Source organism: Zingiber officinale, chromosome 5A, assembly GCF_018446385.1.
Source record: "Zingiber officinale cultivar Zhangliang chromosome 5A, Zo_v1.1, whole genome shotgun sequence".
Lineage (NCBI taxonomy): Eukaryota > Viridiplantae > Streptophyta > Magnoliopsida > Zingiberales > Zingiberaceae > Zingiber > Zingiber officinale.
The window spans coordinates 66,954,929-66,965,509 of NC_055994.1; positions in this window are offsets into that span (position 1 = coordinate 66,954,929).

Consider the following 10,581-nt stretch of genomic DNA (forward strand, 5'->3'; position numbering starts at 1 on the left):
TCAACGAATCGTCGGTAATATCCAACCAAGCCCAAGAAACTGCGGATCTCCTGGACTGACTAAACTGTCCTCTCGGAACAGAAACTCCGGACGCTACATGCTGAGCCTTCAGCGAATAGTTTCGGCTCAAGTGCCCAGGCAGTTTGCAATAATAGCAAACTGACTGTCCCAGGGTGCATGCAGAGGTGATGTGATCTCGGGATCCGCATCGGGTGTAGTGAGAGTCACCGGTGGACTGTTTCTGGTTCTGCTAAGAAGACCAGGAACGTCTAGATGAAGATCGTCCTGACTTCTGGAGTCATCCAGATGACCCAGAAGTACCCTGACCCGTCTGGGTGTGACTGCTCTGTTGCTGCCCAGTAGTCTGTATCTGCTGGATCTGTCCGGAAGTCCGATCAGTCTTCTTCCTCTTTTTGTCTGCATTCACTCTCTGATGAGCAAACTCAATCATAAGAGCCCTATCTAGTGTCTCGGTGTATGATGAAGTACTAAAGCCAGAAATCTTCAGCTGAAGATGTCCGTCCAGTCCCTGGACAAACTGAAGCATACGAGATCTGTCATCGGCAACTAACTCAGGACAGAATCTGGCCAACCGATTAAATTCGGCATTATACTCCATCACTAAGCGGTTATCCTGCCGAAGATTTAGAAAATCCTGCTGACGTGTCATCTGATACGCCCGAGGAAATTACTAACTCTCGAATGCCTCCCTAACTCTCGTCCAGGAAATATGCTGCTCGCCTATAATCGAGCGCTGTGTGTCCCACCAGATCTCTGCCTCGTCTCGTAAGTGGTAAGCAGCCAGCTCAGCCTTCTCCCACTCGGAGCAGGCCATGTAAAAGAATGTCCGCTCCATAGACTCTATCCAAGATTGAGCCACGCTCGGGTCAGTCTCCCCGCGAACTAGCGTGAATTGGCTTTTCACCAACTCCGCCAAGGCTGGGATCCATGCTCGTGCCACAACCATATCCGTAGATATCGCTGCGGTACTGGGCAGAATCATTGGAGTTGATCTTATGGGTGGTACTGATGGATAGGTTGGAAGAGGTACCATTGGTGCTGCCACATAAACCGGGTAGGAACCACTAGTGGAACTACAGAGTAGGCATAAGTAGGGACGACTAAAGGTACGATGGGCGGTACCGGGTAAGATGTAACCGGTACTGCTGGTGCAGGTACCGAGTCTGTAGTAACCAGCACAGATGTCTGTGGTGGTACCGAGTACGCAGTAGGCATGGCTAGAGAAGGTGCCGAGTACCCTGTAGGTACTACTGGCGGTACAGGCGAGGTAAGTACCTCTGAAGTCGGAACCGTCAGGATCTGACAGTCTAACGTGGTCACAATACCCTGAGAAGTCTATCCCTGACGGACAGGCTCAATCCTAACAGAACTCTCTGGAGACTCTGTCTCTAGAGAATCGATCGCCCTCATACATGTGCGACCACGTTTAAGTACTAGAACACGTATCATATATGTAAAAAATGTTATCCAGAAATCACTACAGGTATGAAAACTATAAAATTACCTGATTTACCTATTTGCCGTCTGGAGATATCCTGTCGCTGCATAGCCCCCAAATAGATCCAATAAAACCTCGTTAAAATGCCTCGAAACTCCGAAACGAGAAAATCGACGAAAATCCGTACAATCCGAAAATACCGAGAAAGGCTCACGAAAGTAAGCATCGTAAATCCGAAACCCGACAAGTAGGTATCGCAAAACTTTGCTCTGATACCAAAAATTGTCACGCCCCAGGTAGTCCCTGTCCGAAGAAATTTCGGCAGCATCTCCCCTGTACGGCGGACAATATGAAGCTCAGTATACATATATCTCTATACCTCGGCCACACACGGCCGGAATAATACAATACAAATAAGAAACAAACCACGCAGTTTATATCAACATTCCACACAGATATAATATATGATCAATCCACGCAGTTTAATAAAGAAAGATGATATAGAACCTCGAAGATATATATGTAAACAGCCTACTCCACTACAACGAAGAAACAAATCTACGAAGTAATGGAAATACAACCGCAGCGGAAAACAAAAGTAGCAAACCCGAATGTGCAATGTAAAGTCCACAATACAAACCCACAATACAAGTATATAAGATGCAAAAGCAAAATATAATCCGACAAAGGAAATCCTCGCGATAATGGGGCTAGCGACTGGAATCTCTCCTGACGGCCTCAACCTGAAAAATAGTAACAACGGGGTGAGTTCAAAGAACTCAGCAGGTAATCCAATAGATATGTACAGCAACATATAACTACCAGTAATATCCTAAGGTACAGTCTCCTAAACCATAGGACCTACAGTACAGTCTCCTAACAATATAACAGGTATGCATAGCTGAATAAACTGTAATGAGTAACCAGAAGCATGTAATACAGTTTACAGCAAGAATAATAAGAAATGCATAACTGAAATAAACTGTACTCACCTGCGAGGCTTGGGCGCATGATTGTGGACATACACAGATAAAGATAGTCAGAACAAATACGCATGTATCCTGTATGCATGTCAATCATATGCAGTCACCCAAGTGCATCATCCAATATGCAACAATCACAATAAATGCAATCTGTGCATATGATGCGATATGACATGGTCACCCCTGACGCTAGTCAGCCGTCTCACACGCGATGGCGAGACCGAGTAGGTAGGGCTGTGACACCGTGCACTCTGTCGTCACTACCCCTGATGAGTGACCGAGTGGACGGGATGCTGTCGGAGTACACCTATCCTCCTACCTCAAACATAGTGAGGGAGCGTAACGCTCTCAACTCCCGGTACGCAATGACGGGGAGGGATCCCTGTCCGCTACCACGCTGCAGTCACACTACCCATGAGCGGACCAGCGGAGCGCTACAGAGCAACTGCCATACACACCCTGGGTGCTATGCCACTACCCATGCAGTGGTCACGTTGTGTGCAGGCCCGTGTAGCCGGCCGACGAGCTCAACAATAATGGAGTCGTCAATCGCCCAGCATGCAATCATGCAGGATGGTGCATGAGGCTACAGTATGTCATACCTGAACATAGCCTCCTCCATATATGCGGGTGCCCAAAAGGTAAACGCATATATATAACCATGATATAAACAGCATAAACTCAAAGATATCACATATAACAATGATGTAAGTATCATGAATCCAAGAGCATGTATCCCACATGTAAAGCAACTAATCCGGTAGAGTAGAGCACTATAGACATGCATCTCTATGAACATATATATACATGGCAAGAGGTAAATATCCAATCCTGAAGTAAGGCAACTAACAGATGAAGCATGTGATAGGTATCAACTAGCTAAGATCAGGGAAGAAATAAATCTACCACCTATCACTAGCAACTATATATAAACTATACATATCATAAGACAGTATCAAAAGATAAGTCAAAGGATACCCGCCTCAAATAGAAGGTACAATCCCAAATCCGAAGTCAACGTCGAGACGCCTGTCTCGAATCAGAATCCTGTGTCAACAAACAATATATATATTTTATTTAGCTAAATCCAAATGAATAGCTAAATAAAATCTCTAAACCTAAATTAGGGCAAAACCCTAATCAGCAATCTCAACCTATCTAATTAAACCTAACGGTCAATTAGGGTTAGTTACCTAAACCCTAATCACCAATTAGATCAGATATATAAACTTAAATTAAATCCAATAGTTGACTAGGGTTAATTGTCTTAACCCTAATCATTCCATTAGATTAAATCTAAGCAAATATATCTATCATAACATGTATCATCATCTAAATTAAATCTAACAGTTGACTAGGGTTAATTATCTTAACCTTAATTATTCCATTAGATTTATCTAGGCAAATAAATCTAATTACACTTTAGCAACTAAATACAACATGTATCAACTAATGATACACTAACCATCTAGTATTCAAATCATACCATGATCTACAACTAATCATGTACCGAAACATACCTAATCCTTACCTAAATTTACAGCCACTGCTGGAACGAAATGAGCTGCTGGAAACCAACTGAGCTGGCTGGAAAGACAAGGTGATCTGTTGGACAAGGTTACCACAGAACACTACTTCACCTCCAATCAAAACTAATTCCTCTAGAACAATCAAATTACACCATACCTCACCTCAACCAATTGTCTACACATGATCTACCTCCTGTTCCCATCAAAATTCAATTCAATCATAACCCTAATTCAATTTACACACGAACAGCAATTTAATACCTGTCCTGTTGATCCACAACACTAAGTAATGTTGCTGCTAGACAATGTTGCTGCTGTTGGAGTGTTGCCGGGACTAGAAAATTCATAGAACAACCACCTACTAGCTTCTCCACTGATCGGATCAAGAAGAAATCAAGCAAGCAGATGACTGATCAAGAACACCACAGAATAGCACCTCATCTCATTGGATCGGATCAAGTGAAGAGATCAAACAATGGATATCAAAGATCACAACACCCTAATCTTACCTCTTCCTCACACTTCTGTTGATCCTTTGCCAAGATCATTTCCATTAGCAATCGGATGAGTCATGGACCAAAGCACACCACCAGACACAGCTCTGTGCGACCCCAATTGATCGGAGTCGAAGGTGGAAACCTAGGGCACAAGTCCGAAAAAGAAAGGGTCAATACAGAGAAGAAACCTATACTAGCTAAACCTTGAATCCACCAAAGATCCGGCGATGCCTTACCTTTCTTGACCACCTCCTGATGGCTTCGCTCGATCTGATCCAGCAGTGGATCCCTTTGTGAGCAACGTGAGGAGAGGAAAGGGAAAGTCGATTTACGGGGAGACGATGCAATCTTGCTCCTCACCGTGCCCTAGCCGAGCATCTTCGGTGATCGACCGCAAAACCCACCGAACAGCAACCCCTAGATCAGATCCAGCTTGTCTTCCTTGGCATCGTCGAGCTCCGACGACGCCACTGGTTTCCGTCGAGGTCGACGACCGTTGGAACCGTCGGCTTTCCTTTGTCCGCGAGAGAGAACAGAGAGAGGAAGAGGAAGAGGGGAGATCGGGGAAGGCAAGTAGGGATCGGCGGTTTTGGGGGAAAAGAAATAAGGAAAAAGGAATTATATAAATAACCATTTCCTCATTTAAATGGGTATCTCAACTCGGCTTTATCCGTACCCGAAACTAATCCCCGCAAAACCCGTCGTACGAGCTCCGAAAAATTCCTAGAAAATTTCTAAAAATTCCGAAAAAATTTTATAAGGCTATTTCTGCAATAACCCTATTTATTTAAATTTTCCGAAATCTCACACATAAAATTAAACAGCTGTCTAACCAATTAGGTACTAACTAACTATCAGAAGATAGTAGCTTTCACTTGGTTAGTCAGATTAAGTTGATTATAAGCAGTTAGTGTTTGACTTGACTAATGAACTTAATCTGATTAATGTCTTATTTGTATTTATCATCCAGAGTTTATGTCGATGCACTGAAATAAGCATCTTAAGTCCAGACAGTTGGCCTATGCATCTCGCCCCTTTCTATGTTTGTTAAACACAAGCAAGGTAGACCTAAGGTGTTGGTGAGATGCTCAAAAACTAGTCCTATGGGTATATGCTTTCTAAGGATTCAAAACTAGTCTAAGGCCAAAACTATTTTTGAAAATCTAAAAATGGAAAGTTTTGAAAACAAACAAGTTTAACTTATAATTTGAAAACAATTATTTTTGAAAACAATTTTGAAAAATCCTAGTCTATTAAGCACAACCCTAATTTTCGACGTAAGTTGCTAAATTCACTTTCAGGGAGTGGTTTTGTGAAAATATCAGCTAAATTTGATTTGGACTCAATGTATTTGAGTTCAATATCACCTTTAGTAACATGATCCCTGATAAAGTGGTGCCTAATTTCAATATGTTTGGTTCTTGAATGATGCACAGGGTTCTTGGTTAAGTTAATTGAACTTATATTGTCAATTAATACTTTTACATTTGTGATATTTAAGTTGAAATCTTTTAGAGTATGCATCATCCATAATAATTGTGCAACACATTCGCCTATAGCTATGTATTCTGACTCAGTTTTAGATAGAGCAACACAATGTTACTTTCTACTAAACCAGCTAACAAGTGATGAACCTAATAATTGGCATCCACCACTTGTGCTTTTGCGGTCTAATTTACATCTAGCATAATCTGAGTCAGAATACCCTATTAGTTCAAAATTATTTATCCTCGGATACCAAATTCTTACATTTGTTGTTCCCTTAAGATATCTAAAAATTCTTTTAACTTGTGTCAAATGGGATTCCTTAGCACAAGTTTGGTATCGAGCACACATACTAACTACAAATAAAATATCAGGTCAGCTTGCAGTTAAGTACAGTAGGCTACCTATTGCACTCCTATAGTATTTTAAATCAACTGGTTTTCCATTTGGGTCATTATCTAAGATTGTGTTTACTACCATAGGTGTTTTTATTTCTTTTGTATTTTCCATTCCAAATTTTTTAAGTAATTCTTTAGTGTATTTGTGTTGATAAATATAACTTCCTTCATTTGTTTGTTTGATTTGTAATCCTAAGAAATAAGTTAATTTTCCTACTAAGCTCATTTCAAATTCTTTTTCCATTAGATTAATAAATTCTTCTAAAAAATCTGAATTTGTTGAACCAAATATTATATCATCTACATATATTTGTGCAATAAATATGTCTGTATTTAATGATTTAACAAGCAAGGTTGGGTCAATTTGACCTTGGTTGAATCCCTTAGATGTTAAGTAAGATGTTAGCCTTTCATACCATGCTCTGGGTGCTTGTTTAAGTCCATATAATGCTTTCTTTAACTTAAAAACATAATCAGGGTGTTCTAGACTTTCAAACCCAGGAGGCTGACCTACATAAACTTCTTCTTTAATTAGTCCATTAAGAAAGGCAGACTTAACATCCATTTGGTATAGTTTGAATCCCTTATGGGTTGCATAACTTAGTAACATTCTAATGGATTCTAATCTGGCTACTGGGGCATAGGTCTCATCATAGTCAAGTCCTTCAACCTGACTAAACCCTTTGGCAACTAGCCTGGCCTTATTTCTAGTAATTTCCCCAATTTCACTTAATTTGTTTCTGAATACCCATTTTGTTTCTATTATTTTCTTATTCTTAGGTGGTGGTACTAGGTCCCAAACTTCATTACGCTCAAATTGGGCTAGTTTTTCTTGCATAGCTATAATCCAGTCTGGGTCTAGTAGGGATTCATCCACAGTTTTGGGTTCAATTTTTGAAATTAGAGAAATTTGACTTAGGTTTCTAAAGAATGATCTGGTTTGAACTCTCAAGTCTGGGTCACCAATTATTTGATCAGTTGGGTGTTTTGGGTTAACCCTTATTGTTCTAGGGGGTTGACTCTCTTGATGTTGTTCCTCTTCTTTATAGTCTAGGGTTTTATTGGTTTCTTCAAATTTTACATTTGTGGTTTCCTCGATTTTTAGCGTAATTTTATTATATATACTGTAACCCCTACTGTTTAGAGAATATCCTACAAAAATTCCATTTTCTATCTTAGAAGCGAATTTTCCTAAATGTTCTCTAGTATTTAGGATGAAGGCTAGACACCCAAATACTTTAAAATATTTTATGTTAGGTTGTTTGTTATAAAATATTTCAAAGAAGGTTTTATTATGTCTTTTATTTAATGTTGTTCTATTTTGCACATAGCAGGCTGTGCTAACAGCTTCTGCCCAGAAATATTTAGGTAGGTTATATTCATTTAACATAGTTCTAGAGGCTTCTAGTAAGGTTCTATTTTTTCTTTCTACAATTCCATTTTGTTGGGGGGTTTTAGGACATGAGAATTCGTGATGGTAGCCATTTTCAAGACAGAATTTGTTAAAATTATGATTTTTAAATTCTCCTGCATTGTCACTCCTAATTCTTTTAATTTTAAGACCTTTTTCATTTTCAATTTGTTTGCAAAAGTTTGTAAAGATTTCAAAAGTTTCGTCTTTATGTTTTAAGAATTTTACCTAAGTAAACCTAGAATAATCATCTATTATGACTAAACAGTATAAGTTTCCATTTATGCATTTGACTCCATGGGAGTCAAAAAGATCTAAGTGTAGAAGTTCTAATATTGAGTTAGTTTGTGGCTGATTTATTGGTTTGTGAGTGGATTTAGTTTGTTTACCTTGTTGACAAGCATTATATATGGTTGAATCTATGTTAGGTAATTTTGGTAAGCCTCTCACTAGTCCATTTAATTTGCTTATATTTCTAAGGTTGGTGTGAGACATTCTTCTATGCCATAACCATGTTTCTTCTTTTTGTGTTAAATAACACTTAATGGAAGAAGTGGTTAAGTTGATGGCATAGATGTTGTCTTTTCTAAAACCTTTTAGGCTTATGGTAGGATTATCTAGATGTTTAATTAAACACTCTGTGGATAGAAATTTGACCTTATACCTAGTATCACATAATTGACTTATACTCAGAAGATTATATTTAAAATTTTCAACAAGTAAAACATTTGTAATTATAAAGTCTATTTTTAATTAAATATTACCTATACCAATTACCTTGAGTTTGCCGTTGTTTCCAAAGGCAACTGTTCCTAAGCTTTTGTAAGTGAGTTGAGTGAACTTGGTGTGATCTCCAGTCATATGTTTGGAGCAACCACTGTCCAAAATCCACTTGGTTTCCTACAGTAAGTAGGATTTAAAGTTAGTCTTTATATTTTTTAGCAGGCATTATTTAAGTTAATTTTAAAAAATTAAAGTTTTGACATTAATTTTTAAGTTAAAATTAAAATTTTGAAATTAATTTTTAAGTTTAAAATTAAAATTTTGAAATTAATTTTTAAAAAATTTTGAAATTAAGTTTAAAATTTTGAGATTAATTTTTAAGTTTAAAATTAAAATTTTGAAATTAATTTTTAAGTTTAAAATTAAATTTTAAAAATTAATTTTTAAGTTAAAATTAAAATTTTGAAATTAATTTTTAAGTTTGAAATTAAAATTTTAAAATTAATTTTTAAGTTAAAATTAAAATTTTGAAATTAATTTTTAAGTTTAAAATTAAAATTTCAAAATTAATTTTTAAGTTAAAATTAAAATTTTGAAATTAATTTTTAAGTTTAAAATTAAAATTTTAAAATTAATTTTTAAGTTTAAAATTTTGTGATTAATTTTTAAGTTTAAAATTAAAATTTTGAAATTAATTTTTAAGTTTAAAATTAAAATTTTAAAATTAATTTTTAAGTTAAAATTAAAATTTTGAAATTAATTTTTAAGTTTAAAATTAAAAATTTTGAATTTAATTTTTAAGTTTAAAATTTTGAAATTAAGTTTTAAGTTTAAAATTAAAATTTAAATTATTTTTATTTAAAATTAAAATTTTGAAATTAATTTTTAAGTTTAAAATTTTGAAATTAAGTTTTAAGTTTAAAATTACAAATTTTAAATTAATTTTTAAGTTTAAAATTAAAATTTTGAAATTAATTTTTAAGTTTGAAATTAAAATTTTAAAATTAATTTTTAAGTTTAAATTAAAATTTTGAAATTAAATTTTTAAGTTTAAAATTAAAAATTTTGAATTTAATTTTTAAGTTTAAAATTTTGAAATTAAGTTTTAAGTTTAAAATTAAAATTTTGAAATTAATTTTTAAGTTTGAAATTAAAATTTTAAAATTAATGTTTAAGTTAAAATTAAATTTTGAAATTAAATTTTTAAGTTTAAAATTAAAAATTTTGAATTTAATTTTTAAGTTTAAAATTTTGAAATTAAGTTTTAAGTTTAAAATTAAAATTTTGAAATTAATTTTTAAGTTTGAAATTAAAATTTTAAAATTAATGTTTAAGTTAAAATTAAAATTTTGAAATTAATTTTTAAGTTTAAAATTAAAAATTTTGAATTTAATTTTTAAGTTTGAAATTAAAATTTTAAAATTAATTTTAAGTTTAAAATTAAAATTTAAGCCTTATTCATATCACCGAATCTATATTATCAATTAGGGAATCCTATGATTTTGTGAGATGAAATTGGATTGTTAATTATGGAGTTTTGGTTTAACTTGTGTTAGATTCAGCTTCAGCTTTGGTTTCCACAAATAGGCAATCTTCGGATAAACTTCTAAGCTTGGTGAGTCACATGAACGTCATTAGAAGTAACCAACCTTTTGAGGTTTTCCGAATAGTCCTATCCACGGAGCTTAGTGCTAAATCTTGGTCTAACTGGTTAGGATTCATTTAAGGGTAGCTTCGGTCAGTTCCACTTGGCCAAATGCACCAAATCGAAACCATATCTTTCTAGACATGCGATGCTCAAGTTTCCCTAACGTACTATCATCCAAAAACTTCACCAGTACCGTGATTTAAGTTAAACTTGGTCTCTAATCCTAATTACCCTGCCGGGTTAGTTTGTTTTAGGTTACCCTGTCGGGTAAGTTGGTTTTGGAGGTGCCAGCTATTCTGGAGCCTCCCCCTAAATTATTGGTCATTAACTTAAATTTTGGTTTTAGGTTTGTGTCGATTCTTTTTATAGTTATGGTTAACTTGGTGATAATTTTGTTGATTTTTAAAGTGTTTAGATTTTGAATTTGATTTAGGTTTGTATTTTGGAT